Raw genomic sequence first — 22,721 nt, 5'->3', positions numbered from 1 at the left:
AAACATTTTGTTGAGCATATGAAATGTTCAAAGGAGAAGCCCTGTTTACTCCTTTTGGACAACCACGAGTCTCAACTGTCCATTGATGGACTCAATTATGCCAAAGAAAATGGCATGATTATGCTGTCATTCCCATCTCATTGCTCTCATCGGCTTCAACCCTTAGACAGGTCTGTCTACGGGCCGCAAAAGAGGCACATCAACACTGCGTGTGATGCCTGGATGAGGAACAATCCCGGGAAGACAATGTCAGTTTATGACATTCCTGGGATTGTGGCAATCGCCTATCCTCTGGCTGCAACCCCCTTGAACATTCAGGCTGGCTTTAGGGTGGCTGGGGTACAACCTTACAACAGGGATGTATTTCTGGAAACCGAGTTTGCGCCATCCTACATAACAGATCGCCTCATTCAGAACCCAACCCTACTAGGCCCCAGCACCAACCCTGCCCTGCCAGGCACCAGCACTATTCCAGACCTGCCAGGCCCCAGCCCCAACCTGCCAGGCCCCAGCATTTCAGCCCTCCCAGGCCCCATCACTATTTCAGCCCTGCCTAGCATGAGCTCAGACACAGACCTGCCCAGTTCTTATGCTAGCACCAGCTCACCCTTACCCAGTAATGCCATTGCTGACAGTGGACTACCAACTCCAGAGGACATCCGGCCATATCCAAAAGCTGGCCCCCAGAAAACCAGCTTTCTGGGGGCCAGCTTTTGGATATGGCCACTGGCCCTCCAGAAAACCAGCTTTCTGGGGGCCAACTTTTGGATATGGCCGCATCTCCTCTGGAGTCGGTATTCCGCTGTCAGCAATGGCATTACTGGGCAAGGGTGAGCTGCAAAGGAAGAAAACAGCACAAAACAGCAATTCTAACTGACACACTAGTGAAGCATGCACTAGAAATGGAAAAGAATAAGGCACGATCTAGCAAAAGGCTGTTTCCGAAGAAAGGGAAGCAAGGGGGAGTCAAAATCTGGATCTGCAAAGAACGAGAAGGCAGCTAAAAAAAAGAAAAATCGTAGAAGAGTCATCATCAGATGAAGAGGAGTGTTTCTGCTTCGTCTGTGTGGAGCCATTTTCAAACAGCCTTCCAAAAGAGACTTGGGTGAAGTGTGTGAGATGCAACAAATGGGCCCATGATGAATGCACCTCAGACCAGGCAATTTATGTGTGCCAGAACTGTGACTCAGAAGATGAGTCTGATTAGTCAGATACGGATGTAGGTCGTATAAACTGTTACAAAACGGTGCATTAGTGCATCAGTGTGTTTAAACACCACATCTGTTTTGTTAAGACTTGAAACATTTAAGCAAGTTATCTGCAGCATTACATTCCATTCTGATTACAACAACTACCGTGGATCTATGTGCACGCCAGAGAACGTTCGATTTCAAAGTTCAGAGTAAGGTGGTCGTGCCACTTAATGAATGTGTGCTCTTCCAGCATTATTGTTTTGATTGAAAGGCATGATTTACCAGATTCTCTAGGCATGATTGTTTTTATTTTGAGTTCTTTAATGAAGTTGATTTTGAATTTGAAATTAAAATCAATATTCACAATTCATTAGTTGTGTTCTTATTTGTTGATAATCCAATGTGACAACTTACCCGCTGATGGGGAAAATTGTCACAAGTGCACACTCCCTATTTAACGGTCTACAACTCCGTACTGAAATAATATACGAAGATGTAATGAATACAAAATATGTGCCCAAGACTTCCTTCTTTCATTTGGTATGACATTTATACCATTGTGATGTATTGTGCCCAGTAAATGTTAGACAGTGTGAAAAGTATGACAACATACCTTGCTCTCCCTTACTTTCACAACTGTTAAAATGATAAACACCTAAAACATTTTAAAAGCTTCTGCAATAGTGTAGGCCTAACCTAGTCAAAAGTGGCTTACCTAGTCAAAAGTTCCTGACATAGCCATTAGGTCAGGTGGGATTTCAAATGTCCATAAATGTGCGCAATACAAATGCTTTCCAGAGGTGGACCTGGATGGGTATTTTGCCAATTTATTAGCAGCAAAGATGAAAACACGCATAGTTACAAGGTGTAAATGAGTAAGGTGGTCGTGCCACTTAATGGATGGTAACAAATTACATTTTGATTTTGAATTTCTGAACAAACAAAAAACTGCTTCCCAACTTCCAGGTCACCTGTGTGCCAAAGGCCTAAATTCACGTGATCCGTGACCCATGACTCAACATATAGTGCCCTCTAATGCAGTTTTTAAACCTCTCCTCTGGGACCCCCAGACGTTTCACAATAGTGTTGTTGCTCTGAACTAGCTCACTGGATTTATCTATGCAAGGGCTTGATGAGTGGTTGACAAGTGGAATCAGGAATAGTTAAAATAATGATTCGTTGACTAATTGAATCAGGAATAGTTAAAATAATTATTAGTTGACAAGTTGAATCAGGAATAGTTAAAATAATGATTCGTTGACTAATTGAATCAGGAATAGTTAAAATAATTATTAGTTGACAAGTTGAATCAGGAATAGTTAAACTAATGATTAGTTGACTAATTGAATCAGGAATAGTTAAAATACATGGATTGGCTGGGGGTCCTGAGGAGAGGTTTGAAAAATCCTGCTCTAGTGTACAAATTAAGTAGAATATACAAAGACAGACTAACTATAGTCTACAAAACAGCAACATATGCAGGCTAGGCCAAAGTGTCTCCTACACTGTGGGAAAAATAAAGTTATTACATTTCATTCATTTTGTTGTATTGTCAGGACCTGCTCCGAGGAAGTTCAAATACATTAACATTTTTCACTAATACTTTAATTTACTATTACTAGGCGCCTACTGTATTTGACTGATGTTTGCACTACGCGTATGCCACCAGCAGGTTACAGAATATCCTAGTGGAAGACGTCATCTCATCCTAGATATGAAAACAGACTCGCTGGCCGCCCGCCCCTTGTTATGTTACTTTACTCCCTCCGGAAGCGGAAGAATAGTTTTCTTCGTAAATGAAGTTCGGCAAAGTTTTGTCAGATTCCAGATCAACGGAGCTACTTTTCAACGCTTCAAACTCCTTTCCAACCCGCATCACAATGGTAAGTGTTTATGTTTTTATGGAAACAACATACGAGGATAACTCGAAATCTGATGCCAAACTTTTACCGTGGCGCACTTTGCCTGATGCAATGCACATGGACCTCACTTGTCACAGATTTCAATCCCAAAGTCATTTTTGGGAAACAAATTGACGACTTATATCAACTGATTTACATGGCAAATGGAAGTCACAAAACAATGTAATTACATAGCCTACACTGCCCGACATGTTATGTCACGAATAGCCGTTAGAAAGGTAGTTTAGGATAAAAGGCAAAACACTTCAGATGAGACTACACTTTTTTTGTGTGCAAGACGTGTTGAGACCCGACGTGTTCCCAATATTGGCTTTATTTTTCAGACATTGTAGGCTGAGACATCAGCGAAGTAGCCTACTGTTTTACAATTGTTAAGTCAATAGGCCTATCTCATTTCCAATGTTCCTCGTCCCATACGCCCCCTCAAGAGACACATTAGAAACATGCAATGAGTAAACTTGCCTGGACCCTACCGTCGAGCAGAAATGAGCGTTTGAATCAGGAACGTTTCCTCTCACGACCTCTACAAGCTAGAATGCTGATTACAATTATATTTTAACATATCATTTTATTAAACATTCTGACTTGTAGAGGTCCTGAGAGGGAACTTTCCTGATTCAAAAGCTAGTTTCTGCCCGACATAGAAAAAAGCATTATATGTTGTTCAATGTGGGCTTCCCAGGCAATGAGTAAACATATCTCCTATATATCATGCTTTCATTTCGCTGTGTATTTTGGTTGTGTTTAAATACTGTCCACATCACCTTTAAGCAGGTTAGAAGTTGCAGTAAGAATCCCTCTACTCTTAGCCTGCTTTTCAATAACTTTATTTCTGACATGTTCTGTTCATGAATAGATGTGGGAGAGAAAAAAACTCTGCCAACAAATGTGTATATAAATAGCCATACATTTGCATAATATTGACCAACAAGAGAGCCTTAGATTCAGCACTTCCAGGTAAAGCACTTTATTCTATTCGTACAGGAGAAACAGGACTTAGAACTCATGTCTGGTATTCAGTGTTTTACAGGTTACTGTATATCTGAGTGTCCCATCCTTGAAGTAACTTAGATGACATTTTATGTTAATGGTTGATTCCTGTATGAGGAAATGTTCACAACAATGTTTTTCCATGTTCAAGATAAACGTTTTGCTGTGTGTGGTTACGTGCTTCCTTGAAAACCAGGAATTGCGTGAAGGAGGTCTGTAGTCTCCTGAGAGGCCAGGCGAATACATAGACAGTATTTGGGGCCATAGATAGCACAGGAGAGAATACCAGACACCAGTTCTAACGTGCTTCTCTGAATTCAGGTGTTGCACAGGGGAGGTCTGTCATCTCTTCAGAGGCCAGCCGATACCATATAAATAATAATACATTTCATTTCTAGAGGCATTTTAATTTACATACATCACATCTCCACATTGTGAGCAACCATTAAAAAAAGGCTTTAATGAATAGGGGCAAAAAACATTAACCAAGAATTAAAAGGTAGTTAGTGGCCTAGTACTTTACAAGATGCACAGAATAATAAAGGTGGCAACAAGGACTAAAATAATAGAACTTGAAACAAAGATATAGGACCAGCAGAGGCAGGGTAGCCAAGTGGTTAGAGCGTTGGACTAGTAACCGAAAGGTTGCAAGTTCAAATCCCCGAGCTGACAAGGTAAAAATTTGTTGTTTTGCCCCTGTTCCTAGGCTGTCATTGAAAATAAGAATTTGTTCTTAACTGACTTGCCTAGTTAATTAAAGGTAAAATAAAAATAAATAGACATCAGTTGGTAGAGGTATATGCTAGCTATACAGTGGCTAGGGGCCCTTTACTTTCTCCTGCTGTGTTGGTTTTTATCTTACATATTAAACAGTAGGGCACAGACGTTCCTCCTTGAGCAAACTAGCTGCCTATCTGACTTGGGGTCACATGCTTCGTGTTTGTGTCCCAAATGCCACCCGATTCCCTACATAGTGCAATACTTCTGACCAGAGACATATGGGCCCTGGTCAAAAGTAGTGCGGTATATAGGGAATAGGGTGGCCTTTGGGACGTGGCCTGTGTTTTTCTTGATGACGTCATCCAGGTGGGTGTGCCACACCTGTGCTGATAAGTGAGTGTTTGCAGAACTAACACAGGTGGATCCACCAAGTAGACTATCACAGGATGCGTGCCTGCATTGGGACCATTGACTACATTTCTACCAGACTTGTGAAAGTGTTGCCAGTAGCTTATATTTCTACAACTACAGGAGAGAGTTAAGGAAAAAGAACAGACCGGCCTGCATGTCAGAAATGCTCTGTTATTATTCTAGGAGAAGGCCCCTGACTGAATGACTCATGCTTGAAGAATTAGGGACATGTAAAATAAAACAACTCGCAAGCCTTTTAAAGACATTTCATGACTTTGATTTCAAAGGCATGCCATATTTTGATTGAATTATTCATGTGCTTTCTATCTATTTTTTTTGTAATTTCCATGTAAAAAGATCTGTTAGCATCAACAAGTGAAGTTCATAATAGCATTTAAAATTAGGTGTCAAGTCTATATTTTTGGGAAATGAAGGCATATATGCATTTTTCAACCACTCTCCATCCTTAAAATTAGGAATAAGCAAACACTTTGATTTCTTGTCAAACAAATGGTGAAGGGCTTTACCAGAAAGTATTGGTCTCATTTGAGATTTGGTTCATTAAGAAATGCTAGCGGCCAAGAAATGAATTCAATTGTGAGTTGGTTTCGGGGTGTGATTTGGTGCGTGTTTGCAGTTTTGAAGAGTTAGCCAAATGATTTTGCCAATTAGCTTCAGCTGGCTGGTGTGCAACCGTGGTGAAGGTGGTTTCACTTTGGATAGCATCATGATGATGTGGTCGGTGACAGTTTGCGTCTTGAAACTTGAATACTGACATGTAAAACAATTTGGGCCTGTATCAACAGTGGACTAATGAAAAAAAAATATCAAGATCTTTTGAGTGGATTTTCCTTTAAGAGTTTTTGAAAAACGTGGTCACATACAAAAACATCGTCTTCAGAGAACCGTTAACTTCTAACACAACACCCAGTCTCTTTCATTTCCTATAATTCATTTACTACCTGAATGATCAAAGTTTAGCCGACTCCAACACACGGAACCCAAACCGGCTGCGCGTGTGCGCCATCGTGCATAAATGTATTTTGTCCCCCCACACCAAACTCGATCACAACACGCAGGTTAAAATATCAAAACAAACTCTGAACCAATTATATTCATTTGGGAACAGGGCGAAAAACATTTATGGCAATTTAGCTAGCTAGCTTGCACTTGCTAGCTAATTTGTCCTGGGATATAAACATTGAGTTATTTTACCTGAAATGCACAAGGTCCTCTACTCCAACAATTAATCCACACATAAAACAGTCAACCAAATCGTTTCTAGTCATCTCTCCTCCTTCCAGGCTTTTTCTTCTCTTGACTTTATATTGCGATTGGCAACTTTCATAAATTAGGTGCATTACCTCCACTGGCCTTGTTCGTCTTTCAGTCACCCACGTGGGTATAACCAATGAGGAGATGGCACGTGGGTACCTTCTATAAACCAATGAGGAGATGGGAGAGGCAGGACTTGCAGCGCTATCTGTGTCAGAAATAGAACTGCCTTCTATTTTAGCCCTTGGCAACGCAGACGCTTGTTGACACGCGCGAGCAGTGTGGGTGCAATAATTGAATAATATAGATTTCAAAATTTATTTTGCAACGCGAGCGGTATAGTCAGCCTGTAAGTGTGTCGTTAGATACTTTTTTTGCCATGCCGTGTCACTTTATGCACAGAAATCTCAGCTAAACAGAATCACATGGTTTATCCGCTTCTCTGTAACCGTCGATAACTTCAGAACAAAGTTGTCTGCAAATACAAAGTTTCCAATGTCTTTGCAATTGATACAAACAAGCGACGTATAAAAATATGCTTTAAATGAAACGGAGATGACTGCATTAAAGTATAAACAGTGGGCTCTATAGGGTTCTTTAAATCATATAGAAATACGTTTCATGTTCAGTCATTTGGGTTCTATTTTGCAACTTGTAGGCTACTGGCTGTAATTTGTCTCAACATATTTCATGATGTGTAGCCTAATATGTACGCATTTTTAATGGGTAAGCATTAGAATAAGCCGGCAGAATATTTGCAGCCGTATGCGGTAATATCTCTCTAGGTGCTTATCCGTCGTCAGTATTGTGAAATAATTCTAATGTTAAGGAAAGCGTTGAAAGGAGAGCGCTGATCCGAGAGCAGTGCTCTCTTTCTTTCCATCCTATCAGTGTTCATCCATGCTCCAACGACGCAGTTAGTTACCATTCGCTCTCTGAGTGGTGTTTTTGGAAACGCATCTTACATCTTCGGTCGTTGTAGGAAAGATGCATGGTTAAAACCTAAGTTCCATCACTATCGGGAAACCGGGCCCAGGTATTTAGAACTGATTTGGTACACACTGTTAACCTATGAAGTATGTATGAATGGGCTATGGGGTTGTGATGTAAAGTTGACTGCTGGTTCTGAATCTGATCCTGTCCTTTCACGCGCACTGCTGTGAGAGAATGATCTCAGCCCGTGTGAAATGTCCAATCTGTAAACCGATGTTTCAGGTCAGTCAGCACACGAACCAATGTACAAGACGTTGTTATCAACATCACAGTTTGTTCTCCATGGTTTGTTTGTCTGGCCTGCTTCAGGTCCGTGTAGTCACGTAGCACAGAAACAACACTGCTGAAGGGTGACGGAGGAGGAGGGGTGTGTGTGTGTGTGTGTGTGTGTGTGTGTGTGTGTGTGTGTGTGTGTGTGTGTGTGTGTGTGTGTGTGTGTTTTCTCAGTGCATTCTGAAGGTCTTGGGGCTCTGCTATGTCTGGACACAGGAAATGAAGTTGGCCTGAGTCCCACAAACAGAATAGCTCCCATTTACTGTAACCATGAGAGGGGGAGAAAGACGGGGTCAGTACCAACGTGACATCTGGGGAGTAGTGTGGGTTGCTGGGGAGCTTTGTTTGTGATTTCCAGATGTACAAAACTTCAACCTTTCCGTGCTGTTGATTTCTTCCTGTCACGCTGTCCTTTATGAGAGACTTTGAGGGAGAATCCTGAATCTTGTAATCATGTTTTTGTGAAAGAACATAATTGCCATTGCCAGTAAGCCTCTATTTTGATTCATCTAGCTAAGTATTTGCAGGTGTACTGTAGCAGGCTAAGGTCCTAAGCAGTGTGGTTTTGCCTTCTCATTCCTATTTCATAACCAGGATTTTTTTGCAGCCAGTATCAGCAAGATGTCGAACAGCCAAGGAGAAACCTTATGCCATATTATTCAGAGCCATGTTTATCTTATGAAAATAATTCATGCAATCACTGTAAAAGCACATCTCTTACAGTACTACCACAGAGTTTCTAAACCAAGAGGCGCAACATCGTAAGACTTCCGGGAATGATTGCGAAATAGACCAAGCAGACCAGGCTGGGGTTTGGGATTGAAAATTAGTGCCAAATCTTCCACAGTTGTTAATTTTCTCAATCTAAAGGCGTAACCTTGATTCGAGCCAATGTCTTAAGTAGCTCAACATGTTATTACTCTAACCTCGTGAAAGTGACAAACTGACATGTTTTCATTTGTCAAAAACAACTTTAACTGTTCATTCTCAGCTGTAATATGAAAATGAAGCCACTAATGTAACAATCCTCTGCCAGGTTTATTGCATTGCTACAGCTCTCTTGCTCTCTCTACCTCTAATACCTCTTTGCCCATCTATCTCTCCTAGCCTCTTTCTCGCTCCATATGTCCGTTTCACACTAGTCAAACGGAAGCCCAGGGCAACGCTAGCCTTGTTGGGTGTTAATGATTTGCAATATGATAATGCTGCTGAATGGTACATGGCGTGTTGCTGTATTCTTGGCAGGTGGTGTAGCATTGCTGGCCAGACAAACAGGCGGACATGTCGAAGGACAGGCGTACATGTCGAAGGACAGGCGTACATGTGGGAGGACAGGCGGACATGTGGGAGGACAGGCGGACATGTGGGAGGACAGGCGGACATGTGGGAGGACAGGCGGACATGTGGGAGGACAGGCGGACATGTGGGAGGACAGGCGGACATGTGGGAGGACAGGCGGACATGTGGGAGGACAGGCGGACATGTGGGAGGACAGGCGGACATGTGGGAGGACAGGCGGACATGTGGGAGGACAGGCGGACATGTGGGAGGACAGGCGGACATGTGGGAGGACAGGCGGACATGTGGGAGGACAGGCGGACATGTGGGAGGACAGGCGGACAGACAGGCGGACATGTGGGAGGACAGGCGGACAGACAGGCGGACATGTGGGAGGACAGGCGGACATGTGGGTGGACAGGCGGACAGGCGGACTGGCGGACAGTCGGACATGCGGACAGGCAAACTGGCGGACAGTCGGACATGCGGACAGTCGGACATGCGGACAGGCAAACATGTGGACGGGCATGCAAACAGGCGGGCATGCGCACGGGCAAACAGGCAGCCTCAGGAGGTGAACACAGCACAGGACAATGTTCCCAGACTGTTTTTGCAAAGAGGCAGTCAGTCTATCCAGTCCTCTCATTGTGGAAGCGCCCTGCAGGGGGCTTGGATAAAGGAGGCGCTGAAAAATGAATGTGCTGTAGATTGTGGAGCTGGTTGGTTTGAATTCCAAGATCTTTTTCCGAGAAGCACTGTTAGTCTCATGTGACTCCAGACTCCCTCTCCTCAATTGAGTCTGTCTGTCTGCAGGACTGGTCCAAGCTTTACAGTGAATTTGTGAGCATTAGGCAAAGCTCCCGAGAGATGCATGTAGATCTAATTAATGGTAAGATCAAAGTAATTAAAGTGTTAAATTACAAAATCACTGAAATCTATCTAATTAGGCCGAAGTCATAATGCTGTTTTGCCAGACAGTGATATGTGTAGTTTTATGGTTATTGATGGGTCTTGTATGAAGCATGTGATCTGGGGATTAGGACTTGGCCCATAAAGTCTTAACTAGCCTAACCCCTGACCTCTGTCTTGCAAATGGTGAGTTGACTTTGCTTATAAAACATGTTATAAAGCCTGAAGATGTAATAGGATCGCTCTAATGGTTTGTGTGTCCTTGTGTGCTGCTGGCTGGTGCATAGCAGAGCTCCCCTAGCCCTGTTCTCCTGTTCTTGTCCCTATAACAGCATGTTCAGCATACAAAGTGTACCAGTGAGCAGGAACAGTGAGGAAAGCAAACAGCCAGAGAGGAACTAAACTGTTTATTACAGTCCTCTCTTTTACCTGGTCATTAAGGCCTATGGCCTAACTTCTAGCCTGCAGCTCATTGACAATCATATGACTGAAACTCATGCAAAACTATGTTAAATGATCCTCATGGGTACCACTTTACATTACAATGCAATTACTAAGGTACTATATAACCACATGTTAATACAATGTTTTACATTACAATTACTAAGGTACTATATAACCACATGTTAATACAATGTTTTCACTAGTGTAATTACAGCATTATTACAATCGCCGGTATAAAAGCACTTTTAATGTTAAGTGTTACCCTGTTGGTCTCATGCTTCATCTGCACCAGCTGTGAGTTATTTTTCAATTGGGTTAAACTTGATATTAAACTTCTCCTGCCATTTCACATTGAAATAACCTCCTGTAAACCAGGGCATGGTTTGCCAGCAGCAATCATTTTTCCACTGTCGCTCTCTAAATTAGGGCATTGTGATTTAGACTTAGGCTTGCATCCCAAATGCCACCCTGTTCCTTTTAATAGTGCACTACTTTTGAGCAGGGCCCCAAATTATTGTGCTATATAGGGATTATGGGTGCCATTTGGGATGCAACCTTAGTGGTTACCTCCGGTCTGCTCGACTCTACAAGGGGATCGAGGGTTAAAGTGACAAACACTCACAATCACTCTCAAGCTCACTCTCACTCGCTGGAGAGTGTTTCCGCCATGTCAGTCCTGGAGCCTCTTGAGGTCAAGCACAGTTTGATCTTCCTCAAGATTTATCTTAACTTCACATTGCCACGACGACGCTTTGTTTAAATTGAAGCGGAAACGTAGGCCTAAGCTCTACCCTGTTGGAATGTGAGCTTCACTAAAATACCAAAATGCTGAATGGGTAAAAATGTTCCTAAATAAAGTGCAGTCTTTTACATATTTGAGTTATTTAGATTGACATTTCCAAGTTATAATATTTAGTGAGCGTTTGAGACTCTTCTTGACTTAGAAGGTGGATCATTCAGGTTCGTTCGGGATTTAGGCTACTTGAGTCATCTCTCCTCTCAATTCTAGGTGCTTTATTGGCATGGGAAACATATGTTAACATTGCCTAAAGAATAAAGACATTACAAATGTCATTGTGTGTGTGTATATACAATGTGTATGTATACCATCTCTCTCCATGCCGCTTTCCACACATACCTAGCCCCGCCCCCTGTCAAGGAGCACTTTTGTTGTTCCGCCACAAGACACTTCATGGTCAATGGAGCACATGCAGCGTTGACGACAGCAATGCCTTTTTTCACTTTGCTTCTTAATATAAATCCACTAGCGTTCTATAGTTACACTATTAGTTTGTGTCTTACATCTGCGATCACCTAATTTGTCTTTTCTTAGCAAGTTGGGCCTAAATCTTGTTAGCCGCTAATGCTAATTGCTAGTTCGCTGGCTAGTTATCTAATAAATGCACTCAGTCAGAGCAAATGCAATTAGCTCTACAGCCTGCTAATACCAGTGATAGTGTAGACCTAAATCAGCATTCAGCATATTGTTTGTGCAACAGTATCATTTAAATCAAAGAGGAATACGCGAAGCATGAATGTTAGCAACATGAAGTAGCTAAGAGAGAACATTAAATGTAGCCAAAGATTACAGGGTCCCCTAGGAAACACTTATCCAACAATTATCCCTGGAGTTTTAATTCGTCATGTCAAACAACACTGTATTCAAAGTGCCCACTATTATATTCTAGCTATAGAATTGGAATAATTATTATATTTCCATGAATCCAACAATTCACCCAAGTGTTTTGGCTCTAAATCACAAGTCGAATCGCAAATGCAACATTTTGTTAAAAATAAGGCCTAGGTTGTTTGGCCTTATGGCGCAACCCTACGCCGCAGTGTGGAAATTCTCAAGTTAGTGCAGGAAGTAACTGAAAATGCAGATCTTTTTTTGGGGGGGTGTAAGTTTTTAATTGAAAAGAGTAAATCACTAAGCATGTATGTGTTGCCACCCTTGGGTCATGCACTACTCATAGCAAACCATTTTTATTAACAAAACAAAATACTGTCATACCATCCAATTATTATGTATTTAAATACCGTGATATGATATTTGGCCTATATTGCCCATCCCTACATTCATTAGACTTTTTCGGACCTCAAAGGGCATGTAAGTATTGGATTCTTCAGGACTTGCATCCACGTTTATTAGGATTTAATGTGCATTTTACACCAAAGTTGCAATGATGGTGCTGATGATGGCACTGTAAATATAATCCTCCATAACTTCAAATGAACTGAATAAGGGTATACAAATTCAATTTCCCTTTCATTTTTCTCTGAGTCCAGTGTCTGTGGGATTGTCTCTGAGTCCAGTGTCTGTGGGATTGTCTCTGTATGATTTCCAAACAAGGAAACATGACAGCAACAGCTGGTCATCTTTGAGTGTTGGGTAATTTTTCATTTTTTGGCCTCCGTCACAGGCTACCCAGAGACGCACCCCATCCCTGTCATGTTATTGAGTTGGTAGTTTAGCTCTGTATCGCCAGTCCTTAGTGCCTGGTGGTTTCAAATGGTCTTGGGGCTGGTTCCCTAGACTCCCTGGAGAACAAAGAGAAAGGGCACAGGAAGGTGACCCACCTCAGCCCTCCAGTGATGCAGGTTGACGCCCTGCGCTACCCTGCTCTCTGAAACAATATCACAATAGAGAATGGAGGGTATTTGTGTCAGTCAGTGTGCTGCAGTGGTAGCCAACTGCCCAAGTTGGTAGCTAGCTAGACGCTTTTGTCAGAAGAAAAGGTCAGGAGGCTGTGTGCGTGTGTATGTGTGTGATGAAGCAGTAAGGTGGCTGGAGGCTGAGGTATTCTGTTACCGTTCTAGACAAAGCAGGTGGGGCTCAGAACGGATTCTCTCTCTATATAGTGCACTACTTTTGCCCAGGGTCCATAGGGCTCTGGTCAAAAGTAGTTCACTGTGTAGGGAATAAGGTGTCATTTGGGATGCAGACTGCGTCATAATTGACCACATAATGTTTGGATTTGTTGAACTTTGATCTGAACTTGATGAAAGAAGTTTGGCATAACAAAAGGCCATTGTTGGCACAGATACAGCAGGCCTATTTTTCCAGAAGAAGTAACCTATGTTCTTTTTCATGTAACCTTTATTTGTAGGTCATTCTCATTTAGATGAATTTATTTCGTAAGATAGACCTGTAGTAAGATTCGATACTGTGGTTGACCCATTTTGACCAGCCATTTGAACACTGCTTAAGAAAACATCATAGTAGTTCTGCTGTGCAGTGATGTTTATTTTAAAAGGTCACACATAACCGATAGATGGGGAAGAAGAAAAACAACATAGTAGTTTGTCCCTAGAGGCAAAATCCTTGAGAAACTAGACAGAGAATTTTTATTTGCCGATAAAGCAAGAAGACAAATTGTGTTTTAAAGTTAACCCCCCACCCCACCCCAGAGAGAGAGACACACACACACACACACAACCCAAGGGGTTGGAGCATGATTAAATAACTTATGTAGGCCTACACTCCTGAGTTGTCCGTTAAGCTCAGGATGTTCTTTCAGGATCTTTGCTCCTATGAGGACTTAACTGTTAACATGTTAACCTACTTGTTGGCTAAGTGGAGTTCTAACAAGTGCTTTGTTTTGTGTCGGGACTTGGGAGTTGATGCTTGGATCGTGTTCATTATGTTTCACTGTAGCAAAACATTTTGCAATGGAGCACTTAAACAAATGTTTCTTAATGCACAAGTTCATAAATGTTTTTATGCTAATACATTGGATAGGTGCAGTGAAATGTGTTGTTGGTCAGCCGTACAGCGCCCCTGGAGCATATTAGGGTTAAGTGCCTTGCTCAAGGACACAAAACAGATTTTTCACATTGTCAGCTTGGGTATTCGAACCAACGACCTTTCAGTTACTTGTCCAACGCTCTAACCACCTGGCTACCTGCTGCCTATATTCAGTTAGGACCTCGCTGCTTCATGCAGTTTTGGCGCATTTCCTTTTGTGCCTACTGGACACAACCCTTGTCTGTGTGTGTCTGTATCCAACAGTGCGGTGTCTTTGTCTATCTTTGTTGCTGTTCAGCAGCATGGGTGTTTGGGACGTGGGGGCTGTCACATCACGATGGGTGGATGGATGATGGGTCACATTTGGCCCATGATGTGGGAACTGAGACATCCTTAGTTCTGTTGAAAGGGGTCAGGGGTCAGGGGGTAGAGGGGCTGATGTGTGTAGGGGGTGCAAACTGGGACCTAAATATAGATATCTTCTTTACAACATGTTTAGTCTTGAGGGGGTTTGATGTTAATAGGCGAGATAGCAGCAGAGGAGTGTTTATTCTGACCAAGCTGGACCAGCAGCAGAGGAGTGTTTATTCTGACCAAGCTGGACCAGCAGCAGAGGAGTGTTTATTCTGACCAAGCTGGACCAGCAGACATGCACAGTTTTGTAGCACACTCCCACTGAACTCCAGCTGTTCTGTTCTCTATGTCCTTGACATCCAGCTCCAGCCCAGGTGTTTGCTATGGTCATTGTTGCTAAGCTAACGTTTCCCCTCTAATCTCTCTGTGCTGTGCTTGGTTTGTCTGCCTTTTAGACAGGGAAAGTCTGTACTCCGTACAGCAATCCACTATTGTACTGCAGTATCAGCACTTTAAACATATTTATAAGGAGGTAAGGACTGGAGATGACAGTTTCAAACGGCCTGGCCTAGCACACCCTGATATGAAATAGCTAGTCTCTTTGCTCCAGGCAAGGGGTGTGTCCCAAATGGCACACTATTCCCTATATAGTGCATTACTTTTGACCAGGGCCCATAGAGCTCTGGTCCAAAGTAGTGCACAATGTACGGAATAGGGTGCCATTTGGGGTGTATCCAAGGCGTTGTTAGTCAGTTTGGGTGTCTGATCCGGTGGATAGGCCTATAAGTGCAAAGAGTGATAATCAACACAGTTGCTATAATAAAGCGACCCCTCACTACACTAATCCATCTTGGCCTGTTTCCTTCTTTCTCACACTTGTTTATCCAACATCTTATCTGCATATGAGACTCTGCATCTGTGTATATTTGCACTCAGAGATGATTTAAGCTGCTAGATTACTTCCTCTGTGTCTCAGGGTACATACCAAATGGCCCCCTGTTTCCTATATAGTACACTATAGGGCCATGGTCAAAATAAGTGCACTATATAGGGAATAAGGTGTCATTTGGGATGTAGGCACTGTCTCTTAGGCCAAAAATCAGGGTCTGTCTTCATGAAACACGAATGAATGAATGCTGCTAGCCTGGGTCCTCTGTAACTGTCCGTGTGATGAACAGAACTGATTTGTTCAGAACAGAAGGTAGCAAGGTAGGCCTTATGACATCCACAGCTGTACTGTTGTCAAGTAGTGTAGCAAGCCAGAGGAGAAGCACATCAGTCATGGCACTGACAGACAGTGGTGACCTCTCTCACCACTCACTCACTCACTCACCCTCCTCACTCACTCACTCACTCACTCACTCACTCACTCACTCACTCACTCACTCACTCACCTACCTACCTGTTCTTCCTGTCCCACTGAAGAGAATACCTTAAGAAAGAGAGGTGGAAGATTTATGAGGGAAGATGGCTTTGTCATGTGCAGCACACAGTTGGGCTGACTGATCTGTCTGTTGTCGAGTCTCTCCTCCCTCTCTCCCATATCTCTCTCAATCTCTCATAGGCAGTGGAAGGAGTAGGCCTTTGCCCTCACTGAGTTGGGAGGCAGTTATTTAGATAAAGGAGAGCTTCCCCAATCCGTCTCCCCCAGCCTGTACCCATTTAAAGCAGAGTATGTGGCCTTGTACAGACATGATTGTTTAGTAAAGTGGATGTTTTTCCGCAGGTCTAAAATGGAGTGGAGAGAGGAAGGCTGGGGGTTGTGTTTACAGCTGAAGAACATCCCATTCCCTCCATTTCAAAGATGGACTGGAAACTGTCGCTTTGCATATCCATTACATTTACATTTGAGTCTTTTAGGGTTTTGTGCCTTGCTCAATGACACATCGACAGATTTTTCAGTCTGCTCAGGGATTTTAACCAGCAACCTTTCGTTTACTGACCCACCGCTCTTAACCGCTAGGCTACCTGCCGCCCGTATACTCCCAAGTCGCCAACCAATGTTGAAGGCTATGTCTAGAACCTCACTATTATGGATTCAGTGTCAAGCCTTGGAAGAATGTGGTATGAATGATTGGGATGTTTTGCTTGGGAACATTGACTAATATGGGGAGATACTTCCTCCAGAAGTTAAAGCTTCTCTCAAGTGGATGTGACACCTACTCCTGCTGCACTGCTGCTTGGATTCCACCTGGCGAGCTGTTCACCATCTGCCCTGGTTGTCTCTACTCCCCCCTCCTGAGCTTTCGCTTGCCTCCAGCACACAGGCACTGTTGGGGCGAGTGACTCTTAACTTACAATGGCTAGCCCCAAGTCGTTATATATATAAAAAAAATATATGTATTGTGAATTTTGGTATTTGCCTCAAGACTCCTGCATGCTTTGTTGACTACGAATTTTCTTTACCCAACCGTGGGACAGACTGTTTGTTCCCACACTTGACTCTGACAGTCTATTGGTTACGCTGACTTTGGCCTCCCATCCTATTCTAACCACCTTTGCCGGCTTTGTATTCATGTTACCTGATGAAATTGCTGTACAATATGATCTTGTTGCGATCTGATGCATTCAGATGTCATAAATTATCACTGCAGAGCTCTCCCTGTCTTATGCCGTGCCTTGATTGTATTACTGTTGATAATATCTGGAAATGTGTAAGTACACCCTGGCCCACCTACTGTTGCTATCCCAATTCTGACTTGTGCTCTGATATCTGCTTCACTGATTTCTGCTCTCGTAAATGCCTGGGTTTTCTGCACGTTAACACTAGAAGTTTCTTACCTAAAATGGATACATTTAAAGTGTGGGTTCACAGCTCCAATCCAGATGTGTTGGTCATTACTGACACGTGGTTAATGAAGAGTGTGTTGAATACTGATGTTACCTTTTGTTGTTATAACCTTTTTCGGCAAGACGGATCTTCCAAAGGTGGGGGAGTGGCAATCTTTACCAAGGATCACCTTCAGTGCTCGGGTGTCTCCACCGAGTCTGTCCCCAAACAATTTCATTTGCTGGTTTTAAGTATTCAACTTTCAAATAGCTCTTTGTTGACTGTTGCTGGGTGCTATCTTCCTCCATCAGCACTGGCCTGTACCCTACCTGCCCTAAGCTCTCTCCTGGCCCCTTACAGTAAGTCTGAATTGGTCCTGCTAGGTGACCTAAACTGGGACATGTTTAAACCACCTGACCAAGTCCTAAAGCAATGGGACCCTAAATCTTTCTCAGATTATTATCAATCCCACAAGGTATGACTGCAAACACCCAGAAAAGGCTACTCTTCTTGACGTTATCCTCACAAATAATCCTGATAGGTATCAGTCTGGTGTTTTCTGTAATGACCTTAGTGATAACTGTTTTACAGCCTTTGTTCATAATGGCTGCTCAGTGAAATGACCTGTCCTGATTTGTCATAGACATTTGCTAAAAAACCTTGAATGAGCAATCATTTCTTCATGAACTGGCCTCTGTAAAGTGGAAAAATCAGCGAATCAGTGAAGACGCTTGGCCTTTCTTTTTTGATATTTTCAGTGGTATTGTTATTAACAAACACGCCCCCATAAAGAGAATTAAAAACAGGTTCAGCCCCTGGTTAGACCGTGATCTTGCAGAGTTACTCCACCTCAAGAATTGCAGTTGGCGGAAGGCTCAGCACACGCATACTCAGGCTGACTGGCTCTGGTTCAGGCAAATGAGAAATAAGTGCACTCAAGCTATCCGGAAGGCCAAAGTTAGTTATTTTAAGGAGCAGTTCTCTCTCTGTGGGTCTAACCCCAAGAAGTTCTGGAAAACGGTTAAAAACCTGGAGAATAAAACCTCTTCACAGTTGCCAATGTCCCTTAACCTCTCTAGGATAGGTGGGACGCAATCGTCCCACACTATTCAACAGCCAGTGAAAAATCAGAGCGCCAAATTCAAAACCACAAAATGTCATAATTCAAAGTTCTCAAACATAGGACTATTTTACACTTCTCCTGAATCGAACCACGTTGTCCGATTTCAGAAAGGCTTTACAGCGAAAGCAAAACATTAGATTATGTTAGGAGAGAAGATAGACACAAATAACCACAGCCATTTTCCAAGCAACTAGCATGCATCACAAATACCCAAAACACAGCTAAATGCAGCACTAACCTTTGATCTTCATCAGATGACACTCCTAGGACATCATGTTACACAATACATGCATTTTTTGTTCGATAAAGTTAATATTTATATCTAAAAACAGCATTTTACGCGTGACGTTCAGAAAATATTTTGCTTCCAATACTGCCGGTGAATAAGCACTACAATTTACAAAAATACTCGTCATAAACCTTGATAAAATATTAAACTGTCATTCAAAGAATTATAGATGAACATCTCCTTTATGCTAACGCTGTGAAAGATTTCAAAATAACTTTACTGGGAAAGCACACTTTGCAATAATCTGAGTACTGCGCTCAGAAAAATACACTAGGCAATACAGATGCCCGCCATTTTGGAGTCAACTAAAATATTAAATAGCATTAGAAATATTCACTTACCTTTGATGATTTTCATCAGAAGGCACTTCCCGGAATCCCCGGTCCACAATACATTTTGTTTTGTTCGATAAACTCCATAATTTATGTCCAAATAGCTCCTTGTTGTTAGCGTGTTCAGTTCAGCTACTCCAAATGTAGGAAGCGCGCCGAAAATGTCACGAAGAAATGTGAAAAAAAAGTTTTATATTTAAATTCGTTCAAACATGTCAAATGTTGTAAAGCATCAATCTTTAGGGCCTTTTTAACGTGAAACTTCAGTAATATTCCAACCGGACGGTTCCAGTGTCTTGAAAAATGTTTTGGAACACAGCAACCGCTCACCTGAATGCGCGCCAATGAACTGATGTCCTTCCCTGGGTCACCAACTTTCCAGCCTTCTTGTTCGGTCTCTGTTCATCATAGACACCTCAAACAACTTTCTAAAGACTGTTGACATCTAGTGGAAGCCTTAAGAAGTGCAAAATGAACCCTAACTCACTGTGTGTTCGATTGGCAATGACTTGAAAGGACTACAAGCACCAGAATTCTCACTTCCTGGTTAGGTTTTTGCCTGCCATATGAGTTCTGTTATACTCAGACATCATTCAAACAGTTTTGGGAACTTCAGAGTGTTTTCTATCCAAATCTAATAATATGCATATTCAAGTTCCTGGGCCGGAGTAGTAGGCCGTTTTAATTTGGGTACGTTTTTCATCCGGCCGTGAAAATACTGCCCCCTACCCTAGAGAGGTTGATGATGTGGTTGTTACTGACAAGAAGCACATGGCTGAGCTCTTTAATCACCACTTCATTAAGTCAGGATTCCTATTCGACTCAGACATGCCTCCTTGTCCATCCAACATTTCCTCATCTCCCACCCCTTCTAATGCGACTATCCCGATGCTTCTCCCTCTTTTTTTTCCCCTGCCCCGCTACAAAGTTTCTCCCTGCAGGCAGTCACTGAGTCCGAGGTGCTAAAGGAGCTCCTGAAACTTGACGCCAAAAAAACATCTGGGTCAGCTGGTTTAGACCCTTTCTTCTTTAACCTGTTTAGGATAGGGGGCAGTATTTTCACGGCCGGATAAAAAAACGTACCCGATTTAAATCTGGTTATTACTCCTGCCCAGAAACTAGAATATGCATATAATTGTTTGATTTGGATAGAAAACACCCTAAAGTTTCTAAAACTGTTTGAATGGTGTCTGTAAGTATAACAGAACTCATATGGCAGGCCAAAACCTGAGAAGATTCTATACAGGAAGTGCCCTCTGACCATTTCTTGGCCTTCTATAGCCTCTTTATCGAAAACAGAGGATCTCTGCTGTAACGTGACATTTTCTAAGGCTCCCATAGGCTCTCAGAAGGCGCCAGAACGGGGAATGATGACTCTGCAGTCCCTGGGCGAAAAACAGTAGGGGATTTGGATAGTGGTCGATCTGAGAACAATGACACGGGTGCGCGCATGCATGTGAAGACACCATTTTCTTCTTTCAGTCTTTGAACGAAAACAACGTCCCCCGGTCGGAATATTATCGCTATGTTATGAGAAAAATCGCATAAAAATAGATTTTAAACAGCGTTTGACATGCTTCGAAGTACGGTAATGGAATATTTTGAAATTTTTTGTCACGATACGCGCCAGCGCGTCACCCTTCGGATAGTGTCTTGAACGCAAGAACAAAACGCAGCTATTTGGATATAACTATGGATTATTTGGAACCAAAACAACATTGGGTGTAAAGTAGAAGTCCTGGGAGTGCATTCTGACGAAGAACAGCAAAGGTAATCCAATTTTTCTTATAGTAAATCTGAGTTTGGTGAGTGCCAAACTTGGTGGGTGTCAAAATAGCTAGCCTGTGATGGCCGGGCTATCTACTCAGATTATTGCAAAATGTGCTTTCACCGAAAAGCTATTTTAAAATCGGACACCGCGATTGCATAAAGGAGTTCTGTATCTATAATTCTTAAAATAATTTGTTTTTTGTGAATGTTTATCGTGAGTAATTTAGTAAATTCACCGGAAGTTTTCGGTGGGTATGCTAGTTCTGAACATCACATGCTAATGTAAAAAGCTGTTTTTTGATATAAATATGAACTTGATTGAACAAAACATGCATGTATTGTATAACATAATGTCCTAGGAGTGTCATCTGATGAAGATCATCAAAGGTTAGTACTGCATTTAGCTGTGGTTTTGGTTTTTGTGACATATATGCTAGCTTGAAAAATGGGTGTCTGATTATTTCTGGCTGGGTACTCTCCTGACATAATCTAATGTTTTGCTTTCGTTGTAAAGCCTTTTTGAAATCGGACAATGTGGTTAGATAAAGGAGAGTCTTGTCTTTAAAATGGTGTAAAATAGTCATATGTTTGAAAAATGGAAGTTTGGGGATTTTTGAGGAGTTTGTAATTCGCGCCACGCCCTATCATTGGATATTGGCGAGGCGTTCCGCCAGCGGAACATCTAGATGTAAGTTAAGGTTGCTGCCCCTATCATCGCCAAGCCCATCTCTGACCTTTTTAACCTGTCTGGGGAGGTTCCCATTGCTTGAATGGCAGCTACGGTATGTCCTTTATTTAAAGGGGGAGATCAAGCTGATCCTAACTGTTATAGGCCTATTTCTATTTTGCCCTGTTTATCAAACGTGTTGGAAAAACTTGCAAATAATCAACTGACTGACTTTCTTGATGTCTATAGTATTCTTTCTGGTATGCAATCTGGTTTCTTCTCAGGTTATGGATGTGTCACTGCAACCTTAAAGGTCCTTAATGATGTCACCATTGCCCTTGATTCTCTTTTTTCTTTCTTTTTTCTAAGCAATTCTAAGCAATGTTGTGCTGCTTTATTTATTGACTTGGCCAAAGCTTTTGATACGGTAGACCATTCCATTCTTGTGGGCCGGCTAAGGAGTATTGGGGTGTCTGAGGGGTCTTTGGCCTGGTTTGATAACTACCTCCGAGTGAGGTGTATAAAGTCAGAAAATCTGTCTCAGCCGCTGCCTGTCACCAAGTGAGTTCCCCAAGGCTCAATCCTAGGCCCCACTCTCTTCTCGATTTACATCAACAACATAGCTCAGGCAGTAGGAAGATCTCTCATCCATTTAAATGCAGATGATAGAGCCTGATACTCAGCTGGCCCCTCCCCGGATTGTATGCTAAATGCTCTACAACAAAGCTTTCTTAGTGTTCAACAAGATTTCTCTACCCTAAACCTGGTTCTGAACACCTCCAAAACAAAGGTCATGTGGTTTGGTAAGAAGAATGCCCCTCTCCCCACAGGTGTGATTACTACCTCTGAGGGTTTAGACCTTGAGGTAGTCACCTCATACAAGTACTTGGGAGTATAGCCAGACGGTACACTATCCTTCTCTCAGCACATATCAAAGCTGCAGGCTAAGGTTCAATCTAGACTTGGTTTCCTCTATTGTAATCACTCCTTTCACCCCAGCTGCCAAACTAACCCTGATTCAGATGACCATTCTACCCATGCTAGATTACGGATAAATAATTTATAGATCGGCAGGTAAGGATGCTCTCGAGTGGCTAGATGTTCTTACCATTCGGCCATCAGATTTACCACCAATGCTCCTTATTGGACACATCACTGCACTCTATACTCCTCTGTAAACTGGTCATCTCTGTATACCTGTCGCAAGACTCACTGATTGATGCTTATTTATAAAGCCCTCGTGGGCCTTACTCCCCCCTA

At 42.5% G+C, this 22,721-nt stretch overlaps 1 protein-coding gene across 1 annotated transcript in view; it reads left to right on the top strand.

Annotated features, from left to right (window-relative positions):
- Nucleotides 1-2,956: 2,956 nt before the first annotated feature.
- itprid2 (ITPR interacting domain containing 2) overlaps nt 2,957-22,721 on the top strand; it is a 60,978-nt gene continuing 41,213 nt past the window's right edge. Inside the window, exon 1 of the mRNA XM_014165164.3 lies at nt 2,957-3,076. The gene's annotated coding sequence lies outside the window, so the exon portion shown is untranslated. The remainder of the gene's footprint in view (nt 3,077-22,721) is intronic.

Source organism: Salmo salar, chromosome 21 (genome assembly GCF_965601325.2).
Source record: "Salmo salar chromosome 21, fSalSal1, whole genome shotgun sequence".
NCBI lineage: Eukaryota > Metazoa > Chordata > Actinopteri > Salmoniformes > Salmonidae > Salmo > Salmo salar.
Note: the sequence above shows the minus strand (reverse complement) of the source record. Positions and strands in the feature narration are given on the sequence as shown.